Here is a 22,870-nt window from a genome sequence, read left to right on the forward strand (position 1 = left end):
TCTTTCCCACTACCATATATATCTGTACCCCTCATTCCCACTGCCTATATTTTAAGTAATTTTTTAAGTTTAGTTGTTGTAATTTGGATATTATTCTTTAAGTATTGTCAGCTCTGTGGTCTAGATATATACATCTATCACAACTCTACATAACCAACAATTCTGAGGCCATTTCCTACCTTCTTGCCCGCGTTACCTCTTGTCAGTCTCTTTTTACTCCCCGCTGATTTTTCATTTCCATTTTTGTCTCTTTAATCAGAAATCAAGTAGGAAACTCTAAAGTAAAAATATCAGAAATTTAGGACCAGGGTGTTAGTATAGTAAAGTTATTTACCTGGCGCTTGGCCAACTGGTTTCTATCCCAGGCATACCATGCTGCTATACCAGAGTCAGCCAGAAATGACCCATGAACACAGGGCCAGGTGAAAGCCCTGAGCACAGCTGGATGTGGCCACAAAAATACTAAACAAAAGTGTCAGAATTACATATTACCTAAAATAGAAACTTAATCATGACCCTCCTTTATCCTTGAGATATTGAATAAAATGATAATAAAATTTTAGAGAGAATATGGAAGAAGAGAATATAACTTAAGAAGCAGGAAATTGAGCAGTTATCTTCTAGCTAGAATTGTTTATATTATTTCAATTGGATAAAGCATCGAAGTCTTAAATTCTCATTAAACAGAAAAGGTCTAATTGATTTTGAGCAAATGAATGTGCAATAAATGGATGTTTTAAAATGATAAGATGTGAAAACATAAAGAAGAACAGATCTTAATAATATAACAAATACCTACTAAAGAAAACTTAGAATACTTAATTAACCGTATTCCAAAAGACCGGTTTGTTTCCAGACCATCACTTCTAGCTTTGTCATAGAATTATAGACTTCTTTGTTCTTCTCTTGAATACTATAAAAGAAAGCATGAAAACAGTATGTAAAAACACAGCTTTGTTTTGTTTAACATCTTGGGTCTTTATTGTAAGGGCTACAGAAATTAGCAGAAATACAATAGGGGTATAAAGATGCTGGTTAGGGAAGAATGTCAAATAAAAATATAACAAAGAGAGAAAGAAACATTGAAAGAGGCTAGCAGCCAATATACAGAACATAAAATTTATATATCTCAGAGGCTTATTTTAGTACTAAGGCCCAAACATTGTATTTATTTGTTATATCATGTCTAGATATGGCAATAGCAATATATTCCCACTAATTAGTCATTTTATTTTCTTATCGCAGTGTAGCAAGTGCCTCAAAAACATAATGATTAAAACACCACTGATTTCATGATTATGTCAAATGTTTGATCTGCTATGTTTCATATGGTGCTGGTTGAGATGATAAAATGTTGAAGATCAAAAATGACTTTATAAATTGAAATTCATGATTCCAAGTTTTAAATTTATCTAATGTCTTCCTGAGACTAAACGTCTTTTCAAAATATTAACTTTTTTGTAGAATGAACAATTTGTAATACAGGCTGACTTCCCCAAAATGGAAGATCGAAACTGGTAAGCATACTTAGGGCTTAACCTCAGAATTGTCGCATTGCTACTTCTACTAACATCCCCTTTGTTAATTAGGTTTCAAATTAAAAATTAGAGTATCATATAATTATATCATTTAAATTATATATAATTATATCATATAAAATTAGAGTATTATATAAAAGAAGGAATAATGATATGTATAGTGAATTGAAATACCCAATTTTATTTATTTATTATTATTTTGGGGGGGACTTTTGGGCTACACCCAGTGATGCGCAGGGGTTACTCCTGGCTATGCACTTAGAAATCACCCCTGGCTTGGGGGACCATATGGGACACCTGGGGATTGAACTGTCATCTGTCGTGGGTCACCTGTGTGCAAGGCAAATATACTACCGCTACGCCATTGCTCTGACGACTTGAATTACTGAAATTTAAATTTGTCATCAGTAATGGGCAAAAGTGTCATTTCCAGAAATATTCACATGAATCAGTTCATTTTTTATAAAATGAGAATGTTATAATTATATATATTTTATAAAGATGAGAATATATAAAATAAGAACACATTATTTATCATCAGTTAAGTAGGAGAATATTATAATAAAATGTACAAAATAATTTATAAAAAGAATCTAAACTTATTGAAGTAGAGTTATGTTCTATCTTATCCTCACCATCATGTAAAACCAATGCAAACTAATGAAAATACCTAGAGAAATCAAAATCTTCCAATAATGAATTATTTTTAAAAGTCTACATAATACCAATGCACAGCCCTAGGGCTTTTTCTTTGAATAACATATAAAGAACTATAAAATAAAAAAATATGAAGGGAATTTGTTACAGTCACTAAAACTCCAAATCAATAAACATGAGAAAAAAACTGGTCTGATATAATTATTATGAAATCTACTAGATAAATAATATAAAAACACTAAAATAAGAAAGTCTAATTTTGGGCCCGGAGAGATAGCACAGCGGCGTTTGCCTTGCAAGCAGCTGATCCAGGACCAAAGGTGGTTGGATTGAATCCCGGTGTCCCATATGGTCACCTGTGCCTGCCAGGAGCTATTTCTGAGCAGACAGCCAGGAGTTACCCCTGAGCACCGCCGGGTGTGACCCAAAAACCAAAAACCAAAAAAAAAAAAAAAAAAAGGCAAGTCTAATTTTAAAAACTATAAACAATTAGTGAATATCAAAAATAAATAATACAGTGGTAGGAGAGATAGCACAGCTGCAGGGTGTTTGCCTTTCTAGCAGCCTACCTGGAATGAGCTCGGGTTGGTTTCACAGAATCCCATGGGGTCCCCCAAGACTGCTGGGAGCATTTTCTTAGTGTTGAGCCAGGTGTGGCCAAAATTATATAAATAAATAAAATAATATAAGTAATATAAAATTAGTATCAAGTGTAAAATTATAGAATAGAATATAATTTTTATTTCTTGACAATACAAAATATGTTAAGTATTATCTCTCATTTTAATCTTATTTATAAAGTCACTTTCTAAACATATTCTCTAATATATTTAGAAATGGCAAAATGTTCTCTTGGAATTCTATTTGTATTGAAAATAGAAATCAAGAGATAACTCAAATTCTTATTGATGTGGGATATTAAATAAAATAAGCAAAATTATAATCTATTTCAACAAATGAAAAAAACAATATTTTAGAGAAAATAATTAAGTGGAGACAATATTATAACTAATGATAGTTATTAAAAATAATTTTCTGAGACCTGAGCGGTGTTGCAAGTAGTAAGGCATCTGCCTTGCACACACTAGCCTAGGACAGACCATGGTTCAATCCCCTGGGGTCCCATATGGTCCCCCAAGCCAGGAGCGATTTCTGAGAGACATAGCCAGGAGTAACCCCTGAGTGTCACTGAATGTGGCCAAACCCCCCCAAAAAAATCATTTTCTTTTTGAGCAAAAAATTTTTACTCAGAATATGATATACCACATTAGAATCATGTATTATTAATCAAACAGCCATCAATAGCACAGTGGGCATTTGCCTGATCTGGGTTTGATTCCCAGTATCCCACATGGACTCCTCTATCAGGTGCAATTTCTGGGCACAGAGCCAGGAGTAGCCTCCAAGGGCCACCAGGTGTGGCCCCACAACCCAAACAAATAAATAAAAAAACAACAACACACAAACATGAATCCTGTCACAAAATACGTAGCTCTAAAGTTGTTTAGTATTTGTTGTATGCAGAGAAGTTACTTTTGGTCTTCATTTTCTTCAAAAAATGAACCAAAATACAAACAAAAATCCAAGAACATATTATATAGTTTAAGAGCTTAAGAAAAAGAGATAACTATGCCCCGAAATATACAAAGCTTATAGATGGAGAGAGGAAACTTGATACAGCAGCATGTCAACATCAGGATGACATATCCTTCACCAGTTTACCTTTCCCATGAGCAATGGTCTCTTGTTTCTCTTGTCTTTCCCACTGCCTGTCTATTGCGCAGTTAATCTCTCTCTCAAATACACTCAGGGTTTACTTCTGGCTCTTCGCTCATAAATCGCTCCTGGCTTAGGGAATACCAGGGATCAAACCAAGGTCCATCCTGGATCTGCCACGTGCAAGGCATACACCCTACCTCTGCGTTATCACTCTGGCCCTATCAGGTTTTATTTAATATCCTAAAATGAGTGTGAACATTCTATGTCTATCCCTCTCCTCCAACTCATTTTAAACAACATAATATTATCCATATACATCATTATATAAGCAATTTATTGACTTCATTTTTTTCTAACAGTTTTATTCTATTTTGTAGATTTACCCAATTATTTGTATCCATTCATATGTTCTTGGGCACTTGAGTTGTTTTCAGATTCTGGTTATCATGAATAGTGCTGTGTGATGAACATAGGGATACAGAGGGCTTTACTACATTCTGCCTTTTGGCTCCTAAGTCTTATCCTAGGAGTGGAATTGCTGGGTCATATGGAAGCTCTATTTCTAGTTTTTTGAGGAATATACATATTGTTTTAATACAAATACTTAACAAGTCAGCATTCCCACCAACAGTGAATGAGACCCTATAAAGAACCATTTTTGAGAAGGAGTATAAAGTGATAGTTAGCCTAATTAGAAAAGTTAGATATAGAAGTCACAAAAATACAAAAATTCTTGAAAGATATGTTCTGGGGCCCGGAGAGATAGCATGGAGGTAAGGTGTTTGCCTTGCGTACAGAAGGTCGGTAGTTTGAAAGATATGTTCTATCAAAATAAAAAAAATACTGAAAAACAAGATACTTTGTTTTTCTCAAATATATGGAATTATTAAAAATATGTATAAAATGTACAGCTATCTAGAAAATATTATTTATATATATATATATTTATAAAATATATATCTTAAAGCAATATTAGAGGAAGATTTTAAAGTAGCAATTTCCTATATCTTTCTCACAACAATATCACTGAACACAAATATTCTCACTGGGGAATTATTTTCAAAACTTAAAGATAAGATACTTGAACAATTTTACTATTGTATAATTATATAAAATGTAATGGAATGGCCCGGAGAGATAGCACAGCGGTGCTAGCCTTGCAAGCAGTCGATCCAGGACCTAAGGTGGTTGGTTTGAATCCTGGTGTCCATATGGTCCCCTGTGCCTGCCAGGAGCTATTTCTGAGCAGACAGCCAGGAGTAACCCCTGAGCACCGCCAGGTGTGGCCCAAAAACCAAAAAAAAAAAAAAATGTAATGGAAAAGTTTTACAAATTCTTATTAAGCAATATAGTCAATAAAATGTTGTGAGTTTAAATGAATACACTATTACTCTTGTTAGAAATACTTATCCAGGAATATATATATATATTTATATAAAAAATAACCAAGATTTTGTGCTTTTTGTATTTGTTTTTTCCCTCCTGCCCTGGCACAGTAAATATTGGGGTCATTCGAAAAGGAATTCACTTGGCCTAAGAGATATGGGGTTTCTCCGTCCTTGGAGCATACTGTCATGGGATCAACTCTAGACTTTGCTCATGATCAGGATCCTTTACTTTCCCGATGGTGTTTTTTGTTGTTGTTGTTGTTTGTTTTTGTTTTGTTTTGTTTTGTTTTGGTGTGTGGAAGACTTCTGCTCTATGTTTAGAGGTCTCAGTATCTGCACAGATCCTGAGGTGGGACTTATGATGAAGTCATTCTTTGTGGTTCTAGAGGTTCTGTTACCTCAGTGTCATTTTAATCCATCTTCTGTGGTTGGTGATCTTAATCTTTGCACTGAACCTAGGGTGGCACCTAGGATAGCGTCTTTCTTTGTGCTTCCAAAAGCCCCATTCCGTTACAAATATATATATTACCTTCATTTATTATTGTTATTATTATTTTTGATTTATTTATCTATTTTGGTCGATTTTTCTGTTTGGGTGCAATTATTCAAAGTGTTGTCCCCAATTATACTTATTTTTTTTCTTTCTTCCTTTCTTTTCTTTCGTTATGTGCTATACCATGTTTCTCAATTCAAGACCATGGCGTGATTTTTGTTTGTCTGTTTTTGTTTTTGTTTTTGTTTTTTGTTTGTTTGTTTGTTTGTTTGTTTTGTCTGTTCTTTGAGGTGCTTATCGATATAGCTGGAGCCCTCACTGGATATTTGATACTTCTTTTGGTACTAGTGGAGTGTTTCACCTTCTTTTTCTCCATCTCCCAAATTGATGATGAGAGCCTTTAGAAGGACTCCGCCCATTTTCGGGGTATTAGATTCTTACCCCAGTTTATTACTTTTCTCTTTTTCAAACAAAACCACGCAACTTGAACTAACTAGTCCTGCCTCCATTTAGAGGGGGAAATAAGGGAGGCATCAAGACCAAACACGTGCAAGACTACTAAGTAGTGGGTTGGATACAGAGGGGACCACATATTCTAGCCGCCCTGGGGTGAGGGAAAAGGAAATGGGAGGTAGGACAGAAACGGAGGTGTAGGGAGGACAATTTGGCGATGGGAATCCCCCCTGATTTTATGTAAATATGTACCTAAAGTATTATTGTCACCAATATGTATGCCACTATGATCAAAATAAAAAAAAAATATTAAATAAAAAAAAGAAAAACTTATCCAGGAAATGTTCAAAAAGATAATAAATTTAATAAAAATATAGTTGTTCCTGGCCAAATTGTCTGTTTCCTAAATTTAAGGAAATGGCAATATTAATATGAATCATGTGGATTAAATTATTATATAATTATAAAATGACAGGATTGTCATCTCGATTTCTTTACAAAAATATTACCATTAGGCCCTACCAGGCTCTAAAAAATCATAGTTAATTTTTAGTTTGTTTGATTTTGGGCCACAGATGTTGAACACCCAAAGGTACTTGGGATTTACTCTTGGCTCTGCATTCAGAAATTCCTTGTGGGTCAGGCGATTGTATGGGATGATGGGAATCAAACCCAGGTGGAACACATGCAAGGCCCTACTGGTCATTCTATTTCTCCAACTTCCATAGTTAATTTTTGGTAAATCTATCAGAAAAATATATTTTGGTGGGTTTTTGGGTAGAGGTGATATTTGGACCATACCCAGCTATGCTTAGGGGTTACTTCTTATTTTGCTCAGGCCTAATTTCTGGCAGTGCTCTGGTTCCAGGGATAAAAACTTGCTTGACTATATTGAAGAAAAATATGTTACTACTGTACTGTTTCTCCAGCCCAATATTCTTATGAAAATAGAATACAAATGATTCACTTCAAACATAAGTTACATACATGATACATTCCCAAGCAAGTATTTCATATCAATCTTTTTGGAAGTCAGTAATGAGAAAAACCGCTTACTGTAATCCTCTAATTTCTCAATAGTCATAGGTAGTATAGTCAGAATTATGATTATTTAGACCTTATCGATTTATCTAGGTAGGTTTCTTTAGTTGCCAAGTACGGCAAAAAGATTGATGTACTACTCAACGTAAAAGTTATCATCTAAAACCAAAACTGAAAGTTATCATCTTATATCACCTTACTTTTAAGCTCATATGTAACTTGGATTTTGGCCTACAGCAAAATTTTTCTCAATAAGAAGAGCCTTATTACTTACAAGTTCTACTGTATATTTCTAAATTTATAGCACCTGTCTTCATTCCCAATTCAGCAACAGGAACACAAATGTCAAGATTATGATCTTAAGTGTCATTCACTGCATTGCATGATCAAAAACACAAACTTTTATAATGATTCTAATGTTCCATACCTATTTGAACCCATTAACCCAAAGGAGATATTTTATTAATTACACTGGACTGTCAGTCATTTAAGCATTATTTTACAAATATGTTTAAAAATGATTTATAATAACAATTTATGTTGCTTTATTAAAAATGGAGAGGTTCTTTATTAAAATAAGTAGAGAAATAGATGGTGAAAGTATTTTCACCTTTAAATTTTCGCTTCCATTTTAAGATTGTATGATTGAACAGTTGGATTTTTTTAGCTTCAATAGTGACAAAGCAAATATAACAGAGGAAGAATTTAAATCAACATTTCTTTTTGTTGTTGTTTTATTTAGGGGCCATACCCAGCAGTGCTCAGGAGTTACTCCTGACTCCATGCTCAGATGTAATTCTTAGCAGGTTGGGGGACCATATGGGAAGCTGGGGATTGAACCCCGGTTGGCCACATACAAAGAATACCCTACATGCTGTGTGTGCTATTGCTCTGGCCCCTAACCAACCAGTTCTTGCTTTGTCCTTATCTGAAATATTTATTTAGAAGCTCATTTGCATAGCAACAATAATAACAAAAAATCATATTAAAATATAGTACCTTTTTGGCTGATTGATTAAAAAATAAAATAGTTCAAAATTTAATTTAATTTACCTTAATAAGTATTTAATTGTGATTTATATAATTTATTATTATGGTATGAAGCTCGTTGTAGAATTTCACCCTTTGTCTCTAAAATTCCCCTGGTGATAATGCCACTATGAACTGAATTATTAAACCCTTAAATTTTGTCTTCTAGAAATTGGGTTTACTTTTTTCTAGTTGTACTGGAAATAGGGAGAAATTAACTTTAGGTAATATAATCTTAAACAGAGATACAAAGGACAAAACTTTTTAAATGATCGCCATACATTTTAATTTTTGTTATTGCTGTTTGTTTATTTTTTTCCTTTGGTGTCATACCTAGTGTTTAATCCCTATTCTGTTGTGCAGGAATCACTCTTGGTCAATCCCCAAAACCATATGGTGCCAGGGATAGAAACCAGGTCAGCTATGTACAAGTCAAGATGTATACTGCTTAGCTAAAGACCCCCCGGACTGCCAATTAGTCCGGGGGGGGGCAGATTCCCCCACGCCAGAATGGTCTTCATGTCCAGATCTGGTAACCTGGGCCCTGGTGGATGGGATGGGGTGGATGAAAACCCCTCCCCTATGCATTCATTCACAAAGTGCAGAGATGAGAGCCTGGGCTCAGAGACCCCACAGGCCAGGAGTTGTGTTCCTCTTGCACTGGCATGTGGTGGGCACTTGGCTGGACAGCTAGCCAAAGATCCCCGGACTGCCAATTAGTCTGGGGAGCCAGATTCCCCCACGCCAGAATGGTCTTCACTTCCAGATCTGGTAACCTGGGCCCTTGGGAATGGGATGGGGTGGAGGAAAACCCCTCTCCTATGTATTCGTTCACAAACTGCAGAGGCGAGAGCTGGACTCAGAGCTCCCACAGGCCAGGAGTTGTGTCCCTCTTGCACTGGCATGTGGTGGGCACTGGGCTGGACAGCTAGCCAAAGATCCCCGGACTGCCAATTAGTCTGGGGAGCCAGATTCCCCCACGCCAGAATGGTCTTCACTTCCAGATCTGGTAACCTGGGCCCTTGGGAATGGGATGGGGTGGAGGAAATCCCCTCCCCTATGTATTCGTTCACAAACTGCAGAGGCGAGAGCTGGACTCAGAGACCCCACAGGCCAGGACAGCTATCCAAAGGAAAATTCTCTCATCCATAGCAGACCCCCTGCAGGAGTGTCTTTTCTTACTGATAACCATTTTGAAAAGCGGCAAATACCTTTTAACATCGTCCAAAAATATTCTAATCCTTGACTATTTATAGGAAAGGAAATGGAATACCCTAAATATGGAGGATAGCACTCAAATAGATCTCTGAAATCAGTGTCTATGTGAAAGTTACTTTCTATACAGTTGTCCTCTCTGACTGCCGAGACTTATCCTTAAACAATTCATCAATACAATGTATATAGCCTCTCTTATATATATAACCCTTCCACACCCAGAGACCCTCTGCTCCCCATATCCCAACCCGGATTTATCTCCCCCTTATTGAACCTTCTTTACCCTCAGTTCTTAACTCGTTAGGCACCGACCTCCTTCCCCAATAGAACACCATCCAGCTTCTCAATGAAAGACACCTCTTGATCCCCCATCTTGTGTCCCAGCAAGAAACTACAACCAACATGCCTGCTGACTCAAGCTTGTGACCCCTCTCACCCCCATAAAATCGTGAACTGTTGCATGATACCGGATTCAGCTGCAGCAAAACCCCTAGCTCAAGGACAATACAGGACTCTGAAATGCCGCAAATTGTATCTCTAGACAAAAACCTGCTATACGAAAAACTGCCTTGGCCTTCACTCCCCACAAGTATATCTCAGAAGACCTAATTGAGAGGCCTAAATTGCCTACGTAAGCTTAATACCTTCATAATAATGCATCTTAAGATATGTATTCCTAAACATACAGATAGCCTCCCCTATCACTTTCTTTTCTCAAATACCTTTTTTCCTTTTTTTTTTTTCAATTTACTTTTTTTAACCTCAGTTTTATCTATATGTTCTATTTTTTATATATACATATTTTCTCTATCCTCACCAGTTTTGGTGCTACTTGGTACAAAAACCAAGAAAACATCTTGCTTGGGTTAAAAGCTCAGACCACACCACAGATACTGTATGTGTAGCCTGTCATCCTTACCCGGAATAGCACCATACGTTTTTGTACAGGCACAGTAAATAAGGGGAAATCATGGTCTCAGACACAAGATCTTATCTTCTAAGGATAAGAACTCACACTTTTTATACAAGGGTGCCTCCCATCCTGGACATATGTCATGTGGATACAACTCAGTCTCCACGAGATTGGACAGTGCTAGTTCATTCTCAAATCCCAGATCCCAGACATAGAACTGAAACAACTCCCTGCAACACCACCAGGAACTAAGCTCCATTGGGAGATATACTTGTGCCAGTGTTAATATGACAACGAGAACAGCGAGGAAATGGCAACTTGACCTAAGACCTGTCACATCACCTAACACTAAGTGGTAATCAGAAGATATATTGTCCTTTGAACTATGAAAAATAAGAGCACTAACTACAGAGAACTGACTTTGACAATCATGACTGGGCAGAACTTACCTTGAAACCATTAAGGAAAACCCTACCCTAGGTTATAGCTCAGGTCTCTTACAAAAATCAAGATTTCTTAGTACAGAGGCACAATTTTGACAACAGAGACTGACCTTTGGAACCATAATTTCCTAGACTTTGGCTTAGGGAATGAGCAAAAACATGGAGCACATGATAGCAAAAACTGAACACACCAACTATGTTGGAACAGAACCTCTAGAACCTTAAAGACTCTATCCTAGGCCTTATCCTAGGACCTGCACAAATACCAAGATTGCTTGCTACAGTGGCCTGATTTTCTCATCCACAATCAAGAGAAAAGGTTCCTGACACCACACACACACACACACACACACACACACACACACACACACACACACACACAAAAAAAAAAAAAAACCCTGGGATATGGCAATGAGAAGGTATGGAGCCAGTGGTTGTTCCCATGACAATATGCTTCAAGAGTGGAGAAACCCTGAATCTCTTAGGCCATGGGAATTTCCTTCCTTCCCCTATACTTACTGTGCCTATACAAAAAAAAAAAAAAAAAAGAAGGTGGGGTAACACCAAACCCTTCCACTTCAGCACATTTTCTGGTTTTGTTTTGTTTACTTTTTTTGTTTTTTTGATATTATATTCCTTCTCTTTTCTGCCATTTTTTTCTTTCTTTTTCACTCTTGTAGATATTATTTGGTGATTTTTTTCTTTTCTTCTTTTTTTTAGAAGTTGACACCAATTTTTTTCTCTTTTCCTTAACCTTTTTATCTCCAACAGAATAGCATAACTTGAATCATTCAGCCTGATAAATTGAGGGGGGATAAGGATGATACCAGGACCAGTCATATGAACATGTAGTGTAAACAAAAAATGACCACTATTCAAACAGAATAGATACCCAACCTACAACAAGCTGTAAAGTGGAGACCAGTTACACTAGTATTCTAGGGGTGTGTGTGTAAAGGAGTGAGATATGGGAGACAAGCTGGGAACAAAAGTGGAGAGAGGATAACATTGGTGGTGGGAATGTCCTTCATTCATTGTCACTATGTACTGAAAATAATTTTGTGTAATGAACTTCAGTCACAATAAAAAATAAAAAAGAGTTATAAAGTTAAAAAAGAGGTATACTGCTGTACTATCACTCCTTCAATGCATTCTATAATTTCTATTTTCTTCAGCTACCATGCCTAGTCTAAGTTGTTTTCATTAATCACATCCTTGATCCTTTCACAAATGAAGCACTGCACCTCTAACATAGAAATCTGAAAGATCTAATTTTCTATATTATATTTATCAGAAAAACTTCATTAACAAGTATCATAAAAAGAAAGCCAATTATAAATAATGTACCTATCTAAAATACAAAAGAAGCCTTAACAGTGATTATTCTCCTAATTTTAAGTATTTCTCAGGAAAAACATTTAAAATAAAATTTAATGAAATAAATTTTCTCCTTTTCAATTGGCTGTATCAATGGTATATGCATTTCTGAATTTTAGAAATCTCTGCATATTTGAAACTAAGCACTTAAGCAGCTTTCTCAACAAATACTTTGAATTTATGAATATACTTATCTTTGATCTATGGCATGCAATAGAATGACCTTCATTAATTCAGTTATAAATAATTGTATGTAACTGAATATTAACATTTGGGTTATTTACTGGGAATTTCTACACCCTCTGACCCTGTTTTTGAAAGTTGCCTTCTAAAGATGACTCATATTGGAACACAGGAAGTTATATTACAAAATTATGTCAAATATGTTATTATTTTCCAGCAAAGTTCTTATTAACAACTTTGTAATCAACTCTAGTAGTGTCATATTCCTTTATTTATAGTAATTTTATGAGAAAAATTATGTGTATTTCACCAATTGTGCAATGACTGGAACTATGCACAGAGAAACATATTAAACTATTTTCTATCTCCCTCAAAAATTAGCACCCATATTTCTGACTATTTCACTTTGAAAAGATAAGTGCTTTAGCATTCATAATCAAAATGCCTAGATAGTCACTAAGATATATGACCTTTTATATATCACCACAAGAGGGACCTAGATATTAAAGCTTAGTAACTTTCTGTCCTATACAAATTGCTATATTTGACACAAAATACGATGTCAGTAGCAGATTTTACCTATTATACTGTCTTGGGTATTCCTAATACTAAAAAATAAATTAATAACATGTTCAATGTTTGTAATTCTACTTAGGTCTCATCTGGCTACCAGATGTACACCTAACTACATTTTCTATCAAAGAAGTTTTCTAAGTATTTGTTTTGTTGGTTATTAGCTTTGTTCCTATAACAGCTCAGCATGGTTCACTCTCATAATACTGTGCTATATATTTGAAGTTCACAGTTGTGTATTAATTATCTCATCTGATCATCTCCACAACTCTTTAAGGAGGCAATTCTGAAATTAATCTCCATGTATATTTACAGGTGCTGAAATTGAGGTCTAGGATAATGAAGTAAAATGTAAAAAGAGATAGTACTTAAATATTATGTCAGAACAAAAACTATTTTCTTTAAAATTTATGGGAGAGAAAGTTTTGGGGAGTTGGGCCATATCTGGCTGTTTTTAGGTGTTATTCCAACTTTGTTCAGGGGTTACTCAGGAGATGTTCTAAGGATTTAACAGGTTCAGTCACATGCAAGTCAAAGTGCCTTAATTCCTATGTAATATGGTTGGATCAAATATTTGTATTATACCCTTAGAAAGTTACCAGAAAGTTTTATTTTCCTTTCTGTTAAAATAACATTTGATAAATATTTGTAACTACCTGTTTTTTTTTTGGTGAATTATCTTAAAGGACCTCATATAACATCAAACAATTAATAAATTGTAATTTGATGTCATATTTAGGTGCATTAATGCATGTGTATGACTGTAAGATGACACCCGGCTATCAATCCCAAACAAAGAAATTCCCCCAACTTTCTTAAAGCCTTCCTTAAATATTTTAATTTGATAAGTAAAAGCCCACTGGATATGTACTTTTATTTCAATTTACATTCTCCCTCCTGATGGATGGGTTTTGGTATAATTTTTTTAAAAAAAGTCAGTTTTGGCTTGGCACTGTGAGACACTATGAGAAAGAAGCCATGATATTCTACTCTTAAAAACCACTGGTTCCTTGAATTTTTGACGAAATTGGTGTATTATTTCTTTGTGGTTACTATGCTTCTTCAGACCCATCTGCATGAGGTTTAGAAATATAGTGCCTGGGGTGATCTCACAACTCGTGGATATTTATTTTACAGTAACTTAAAAAATACCTAACATAAATTGTCTAAGACTTAGGAGAGAATGAAAGAACTAGGAGTGAGAGCGATTGCACAATGGTAGAGTGTTTGCCTTGCATGTGACCAACCCAGAGTTAATCCCCAGCATCACATATGGTATGCCAAGTCTTCCAGGAGTGATTCCTGAGAACAAATCCAGGAGTAACCCCTAAGTGCCACAGGGTATTACCCAAAGAACAAATAAATAAGTTAACAAACAAAAAAGAATGAATGGACTGACATAAGATAATTTGCTTTAAAAATAAATAGGGTGATCATGTCACAATGTATATTGTCCTAAAATCTTTGTATTATTGGTATTTATTACATGTCTGTAACTATTTTAGAATTAGTGATTTATTTTTGGCTGATAAATCTCCCAAGTGATACTCAGAAAGATCAGAGGACCTCCCACTGAGCCAACTGTGCAAATGGTCCAGTGTAATGCTTCCCAGTCCAACAGGAGACACTCTGGGATATTCCAGAAATGCTATATATCTATAGATATATAGATATAGATATATATATCCTATACAATCTCTCTTGTAAATACTGTTTTTATAACTTAATCAAAAACTATATCAATTTACTATAAAAATGAGTTAGAGAGAAGCATTCTTTTTTAATTATTTATTTAGAGAAAGTGTATCACATTGTTGACATAACTGATCATAATATATTTGTTTCAGGATGATAGAAAGCAAAGTTATTAAGAAATAGAAAGAGCTTACAGAATTAAAGAAATGAAAAGAGAAAGGGAGAGAGTTCATTAGCAGTTGTATTTGTGAAAATTATTGTATCACCAATTAATTAATTAATTCAATATATGAAGGCTTAACATGCTCCCATTTTTTTCTCCAGAGATGGGCAATACACTAAAAAAAGATGTATGCGTGTGACAGTTGTCATTTGTATAGGCACAGCAAAATATGGAAGACATTGGAAATAAACAACTTTGGTCTAAAAAACAGTGGGGTCACCAAGAGCAAATCAGTAGCAGTAGACTGTCGGTTACTTCTCATGCTGAGAATCTGTCTTTTCACTTTGGGAGCTGGTTGGCATCTGGCTGGGCTGGGAAGAATATTCTTCTTTGTGAAAAGTTAAGGACTGAGTAAAAAAAATAGGTTAAATATGTAGAAATAGCATGAAGGGCTCGAAGAGGGTTTGTAAAGTGTTAGGCAATAAAATGGGGGTGAGGAAATGTTATCTATGATAGAGGGGACAGCTCTGTACTACATAGACATTATATCTCTTATAGAAGAAATTAACTGACAATAACATGGCCTACACAGACACTTGTGCGCCTATATCAGCAGCCAGATATGTTCTTGGATTACATTTCTAAAGATTTCCTAGGTGATATGGATAGAACATTTGAAGAGAAGGAGGAAAAAGGAAAAATAAAGGTATAGCTGGCAAATCTGCTGCAAAAGGTTTTTATCCTCCCTGCCCCCGTTTTCCCCTTTAGGCCAATAAATTTGGTAAGGGTAAAATAGATTGAAGAAAGGCTTAGCTTAGGTTCTATGTGTAGCATTCTTTTTTTTTCTTTATCTTTATTTAAACACCGTGATTACAAACATGATTATAGTTGTATGATTACAGTCATGTAAAGAGCACCCCCCTTCACCGGTGCAACATTCCCACCACCAATTTCCCAGATCTCCCTCCTCCCCACCCCCCTACACCTGTACTCGAGACAGGCTTTCCACTTGTGTAGCATTCTTAAGAGCAATCATGGATATCACGAATTTCAAGTCACACTAACCAAGCGCCATATTGATATTATAGACAAACATGAGACAGCCATTAGTACAATAGACATATATACTCATGCAATTGATGATGGGTTACAGTTAAAAAGCAGGCCCAGGTGAAATTGGACATAAAACTAAAAAGAGAGGGAGAGAGAGAGAAAGAGAGAAAAGAGAGAGAGAAAGGGAGAGAGAGAAAGAGTGAGAGAGAGAGAGAAAGAGAGAGAGAGAGAGAGAGAGAGAGAGAGAGAGAGAGAGAGAGAGAGAGAGAGAGAGAGAGAGAGAGAGAGAAGAAATGGTTAAAACAAGAAAAGGATTTTCATTTTCTGGTCCTGTTTTGTGAAGGTAGATTTGACTTTACTGGGGAAAGGCTGCCTGGAATAGATTGGAAATAGAGCATTCGAGAAAATATGTGATTGGTAATGAGCACTGTATAGAAAGTATATACCATGTATTATTATCCAGTGGGTCATGCAAATCACAATTTCTTTTCTAGAGGCATAATTATGAGCATTATGGTATCATGGTAGACTAAGAAGAGTTGTCGTGCTTTTTGGGTGAAAAGAGCTGATGAGGAGGAGGGAAAATCTCTTTCATAAGGCCTATGAAGGCTCTGGGGCTGGAGTCGTGGTAGCAGGTATCCCAGCCCAGCAGAAGCACATGGCTCCCAGATGGCAATTGATTCAAATGGTAGTGACACTTGGAACCTGGGTCAAGGCCGATTTAGTCTACCTGAATTGCCTGAACCTGCCTGGTGGGCGAGGTTACTGACCAGAGTTCCCTTTCCTGACTCCCATTTTGGGACCATCTTTCTGCTCCTAGAGAGCTGGAGTGGTCTGAGTTCCCCATCAGCCAGTGAAGGTTCTGGGGCTGAGGTCCTGGCAGTAGGTATCCCAGCCCAGCAGAAGAGTGTTGCTCCCAGATGGCAATAGATTCAAATGGTAGTGACATCCTGAGCAGGGGCCTAGGACTGGCTTAGTCTACCTGAATTGCCCAGACCCGAGATTAGCATTCTTAATTCACAGATGTCTAAAAGAGATTCAAAATATATTATGTTTAGTTTTTCAAAGACACGAAACACATAAGTGGAAAACCCATTATGCAAATCACTTCTACCAATTCTCAGCTTATTGTTTTTATTAAAATTATTGTTATTAACCAATTAATCCTGATATGTACAAGGTACTATACTAAAAATATTGTGGTAACTAAAATAATCACCAACAATGTTTTACTTTATTATTTCTAGTTTCAAATAACAAAGAATAATGAATACATAATATAATTGAAAAAGTAAAAAATAATCAAAATGTATTACCATCAACACGATCACTTTGAATTGTATTTGTGGAAAGAATTTCTATTTATTTCATTCAATTCGTTATTTATTTCATTTAATTCAATTCAATAGAAAGATGTAAAAAATGTTTAGTTAATAATCTCCTCATAGATCTGCATACTACTTTCATTTTATTTATTTTATTTTTTGCATACTACTTTTAAAATAACTAGAAAAGAAAAAAATACATATCACTGAAATAATTGCAATATTTACTAATTAATAATTAACATTAAACTACTGTAATGTTTAGTCTTTAAAACTGAGGATTCATTGTTCAGTGTAAATACTTCTTGAAAAACTATTCCCAGTGCTATTGTGTTAACAGAACAAATCTGAACAAATAAAAAGAGATAAAATTTGTTATTCCAGTCAACAAATTACTTTATATGAAAATATTTATTAAAAGTACCATAATCAGAGATATTTCTGAAAATAAACTGTGGAATTTATTTATAAATATATAAATATAATTTTTATATTGTTTCTTTCATTATTTAGTTAAATATTATCAACCATTTACATAAGCAAATATTCATACACTTTCAGGCATATTTAAATTAAACTCCTTAATATTTTGACCAACATCTAGTAATGTAAAAAATAAAAAAATGTTTTACATCTTTATGCACAGAGTCACAATTAAATCATATAGAGGAAGTTAAATTAAATAGATCTGAGATAATTTAATTTGTGTTTATCAAATATTGGATCTTAATCCAATTAATCTTAATTATTACTCCATTTTTACTATTGCTTTTAACCCCTTAATTAAAAAATACAGTATTGGTTACAAACAAATGAAGTCAGAGAAAGAATGGATACATTATATAACATCCTATAGAGCACCAGTAAATTTTCAGTTTCTATTGAGAATAAGATGTGAAGCTGATTAAAAGGTTTTTGAAAAGAATATTTTAATATGCCTTTTATTTTCAAGGATTCTTTTGACTTGGTTCTATTTATTTTTTTATTTGATGATGCTTAAGAGTGACTCCTGGCTCTGCATTTAGGAATCACTCTTGGCAATGCTTTAGAGATTATTAGAATGCCAGGATTGAATCCAGGTCACCACCTACAAGTTAAATAAATGCCATTGTCCCTTCTTCATGCTCCAATGTGGTCCTATCGCTTACAAACAATTGTTTTTACTTGAGATTGGAGTTGAATTCGTGGTTGAATTTGTTTTTATCTTTGGTGAATGTGTTTTATTTATTTTATATTATTAACTTTTTGAAAACTGAGCCATATCACATGTGAGTAAATTTTAAACAATAATAATAACAAATAAGATTAATCAGATAATAAGTAATATTGGGCCAAAGAGATAGCACAGTGGTAGAGTGTTTCCCTTATATGCAGTCAACTTAGGATGGATGTGAATTCGATTCCCAGCATCCCATATGGTTCACCTGAGCCTACCAGGAACAATTTCTGAGCTCAGAGCCAGGAGTAACCCCTGAGTGCCTCCAGGTGTGGCCTAAAAAACAAAACAAAACAAAATATTACTAATATATTTATACATTTTTGAATGTGGTGTGAAGTGAACTATAAAAAATTCTTTTCTAAGTTGTTTTGGTTTTCATGTTGGTACATGGTCGAAGTTTAGAATTCAATAGTCTACACCTTGGTCACATTTGTGTAAGATCCGTATAAGTGCAAAGATGTTCTAACATTTTTAGAAAAATCTCTGTTCCACCTTTATATTTGCATTTTCTAAGGATTATAGTGTACCTGCTCATTGCAATGTAATGAAGAAGACAAAATTGTGACCATCATTTATCTACACTTCCCACATGAAGATTTTAGAATTTTCCATGACTTTTCACAATAATAAAAGTAAAAAAATAAGTACATGAGCAGAAACTACTTGCTGCTTCATTGTCTGCATGCATAACAAAACAAGACAAAAATAACAAACTATTATTTAAGAAAAATATAACTTGCAATGTGTAAGTTCTATACATTGTGTATGTGAGAAAGAGGAAATATAAATAAATGAACAAATAAATTCCCAATTAATAATGAGAGAGAAAATGTTTTTGTGTTTGTTTGCTTTGGGGTTTTGGGTCACACCCGACAGCACTCAGGGTTTCCTCCTGGCTCTACGCTCAGAAATCGCTCCCTGCAGTCTAATTTTTTCTCTTTATTTATTTAATACAAGAACAAGAACTGGGGCTTGAGTGATAACATAGTGGCAGGGCAATTTTGCCCTGAATGCAGACTACCCAGAATGAACCTGGGTTTTATTCCAGCTATCTCATATGCTCCCCTGAGCCTGCCAGGGGAGGATCTCTGAGCACAGATTCAGAATTAACTGAATCTCTGAGCACAAACTCAGAAGTAACCCTTGAGTGCTGCCAGGTGTAACCCAAACCCCCCCCCAAATATACTCAAAACCAAGAACCTTCGATGAGTTATTGCTCATGTAGAACTAAAAACTTTGACAGACATTATTATAAGAGACTTCTTTTATATTAACTTTCTATATAAATATTTCAATTTTTTAAATAGTTATATTGGAGTTCATTAAATTTTAGTTTATTTGAGAAAATGGGGCAAGAGTTAATCATGTTTTTGATAAAAAAAAAGGGTTATGTGAAAAATAAAAAAAACACAAAACAAAGAATGAGTTTTTTATGAAAGTATTTAAGAGTTGAGGAGAAGTAGATCAGAGGTCATGGGCATGAGGAAAGCTAGTTTTAATATTTTATCTTTTTTTGTCTTATTGATACAGGTTAAGTATTAAAATTGACTACACCTTTTTATCATGTGCTTCTAGTAGTGTATTTTCTGTATACTATAAACCTGGTTGTTTTTGTCTACTTAAACATTACTTTATGTTTTAAGTATGAACCAGCAGGTAGGTGCTCTCTTGGATAATGAAATTGTTATACTGCATCTTATTTTATTTTCTTTTTACCTCAGAAATAGAAAGCACTTGCTTTACATGCAGCTAGCCTGGCTTCCCTATCTGGCACCACATTGGAGTTATCAATGAGCAGAGTCAAGAGAAAGCCTTGAGCTTAGCTTAAGTGTGGTAAAAAAAAATTTTTTAAGAAAGAGTACAGAAAAGAAAAAAAAAAGAAATTACTTATAGAAGTAAGTCTTCTCTGGGGTATAATGCAATTAAAATAATTTGTAAAATATCACTAATAATAACCACTATACAAGCAAAATGTGGATTTTTTCAAAATTAGAAATAGATGGATTGAAAAGAATAAAGGAATTAAGGTTCATGTCTTGCACACAGCCAATTATGTACAGATCATCATCACTCCTTATGGTTTCTCAAGCACCACCAAGAGTCACTCCTTAGTGCTAAACTAGTTAAAATAAATGAGTACTACTGGGTTTCATTCAAAAATAAATAAATAAATTTAAATATGTGTATATATATATATTTATATATACATAGAAATTCCATTACCTTTATTGTCTCATTCTATTTAACAAACAAAATAATTTTAAGTAAATCTATATGTATGTATACATAATGAAATTTATTGGATAACAATAATTGGATTATTTTATCATACAGCAATCTAAATAATTGGATTGTTTTGCTTGTATGTGGTACATAGAGAAAATAAACATAAGAGAAAAAAAACCTGGAGAATCAACCCAATTAGTGGTTAAGAAAGGGGAAATTAGAAAATGGCTGACAAATTAGACTATAGGATACCTATAGGATGAGTAATGGAATTAAATATTTAGTGCTAAAATTAATATTATAAAGAGTATCTTGTCTTGTTTTTGGGGAAATAACACCCTGTGGCACTCAGGGGTTACTCCTGGATCAGCACTCAGAAATTGCTCCTGTCAGGCTCAGGGGACCCTATGGGATGGAGGGAATAGAACACTGGTTGGTTCCAGTATGGTAACATCAAAGCAAATGTCCTGCCACTGAGCAATCTCTCTGGCCCCAGTATCTTGATTTTTAATGACACATCTGATAACACATCTGATACCCAGATAATTTTATAATAACTTATAAATTTAATAATAAATAAATAATATTTTTTACTTCTTTTAGTGATTGTATGATCTATAATGATGTACACATTCATTCTTAGTACTGCAACTATTGTTTTATTTTTGGGGGGAGGGCACATCCTGTGACACTCAAGGGTTACTCTGGCTATGCACTCAGAAAAGTCTTCTGGCTATATGCTCAGAAAACACTTCTGGCTTATGGGATCATATGGGACACTGGGGGATCAAACCACAGTCCATCCTATATTAGCTTGTAGTAAAGCAAATGCCCTACCGCTTGCACCACCACTTCGGCCCCTACTGCAACTACTGTTTAAAGGTCTTTGTGGGTTATCATATTTATAAATGATTTCAGATGCTGATTTATGACTTAAAGGTTTTCAACTCATACAGGTAATATGTTGATGATCCTAGGTTTATGGAGGCATATATCACACAAAAGTGTGAACACTCAATCATCATGCTTACAAATTGGAAAAGTATCCTGACTTAATTATAATTAAGAAATTACTGGGCCAAAGCAATAATAGCACAGTGCTAAAGTGTTTGCCTTGCATGCGGCTGACCAGGAACAGATCTGGGTTTGATTCCTGGCTCCCCTAAGTCCCCCATAGCCTGCCAGGAGTGATTTCTGAGCGTCGTGTCAGGAGTAACCCCTGAGGAATATCGGTTGTCACCCAAAAACCAAAAAAGAAAAGGAAGGAAGGAAGGAAGGAAGGAAGGAAGGAAGGAAGGAAGGAAGGAAGGAAGGAAGGAAGGAAGGAAGGAAGGAAGGAAGGAAGGAAGGAAGGAAGGAAGGAAGGAAGGAAGGAAGGAAGGAAGGAAGGAAGGAAAGGAGGGAGGGAGGGAGGGAGGAAAGGAAAGGAAGGACGGAAAGGAAGGAAGGAAGGAAGGAAGGAAGGAAGGAAGGAAGGAAGGAAGGAAGGAAGGAAGGAAGGAAGGAAGGAAGGAAGGAAGGAAAGAAAGAAAGAAAGAAAGAAAGAAAGAAAGAAAGAAAGAAAGAAAGAAAGAAAGAAAGAAAGAAAGAAAGAAAGAAAGAAAGAAAGAAAGAAAGAAAGAAAGAAAGAAAGAAGGAAGGAAGGAAGGAAGGAAGGAAGGAAGGAAGGAAGGAAGGAAGGAAGGAAGAAAGAAAGAAAGAAAGAAAGAAAGAAAGAAAGAAAGAAAGAAAGAAAGAAAGAAAGAAAGAAAGAAAGAAAGAAAGAAAGAAAGAAAGAAAGAGAGAAAGAAAGAGAGAAAGAAAGAGAGAAAGAAAGAGAAAAAATAGAAAAAAATAGAAAAAAGAGAGAAAGAAGAAAGATAGAAAGACAAAGAGAAAGAAAGAAAGAGGAAAGAAAAACAGAAAGAAAGAAAGTAAGAAAGAAAAAAAGAAAGAAAGAGAAATAAAAGAAAGAAAGAAGGGGCCGGGTAGGTGGCGCTGGAGGTAAGGTGTCTGCCTTGCAAGCGCTAGCCAAGGAACGGACCGCGGTTCGATCCCCCGGCGTCCCATATGGTCCCCCCAAGCCAGGGGCGATTTCTGAGCACATAGCCAGGAGTAACCCCTGAGCGTCAAACGGGTGTGGCCCAAAAACCAAAAAAAAAAAAAAAAAAAAAGAAAGAAGAAAAAG

General features: G+C 35.1%; 1 non-coding gene across 1 annotated transcript; it reads right to left on the bottom strand.

The window, feature by feature from the left end:
• Positions 1-21,649: 21,649 nt before the first annotated feature.
• Positions 21,650-21,749, bottom strand: LOC126016735 (small nucleolar RNA U13). Its single transcript, XR_007498487.1, has one exon. It is a non-coding gene; the product is annotated as a small nucleolar RNA U13 (small nucleolar RNA).
• Positions 21,750-22,870: the final 1,121 nt, after the last annotated feature.

The sequence above is a fragment of the Suncus etruscus genome, chromosome 8 (genome assembly GCF_024139225.1).
Source record: "Suncus etruscus isolate mSunEtr1 chromosome 8, mSunEtr1.pri.cur, whole genome shotgun sequence".
Lineage (NCBI taxonomy): Eukaryota > Metazoa > Chordata > Mammalia > Eulipotyphla > Soricidae > Suncus > Suncus etruscus.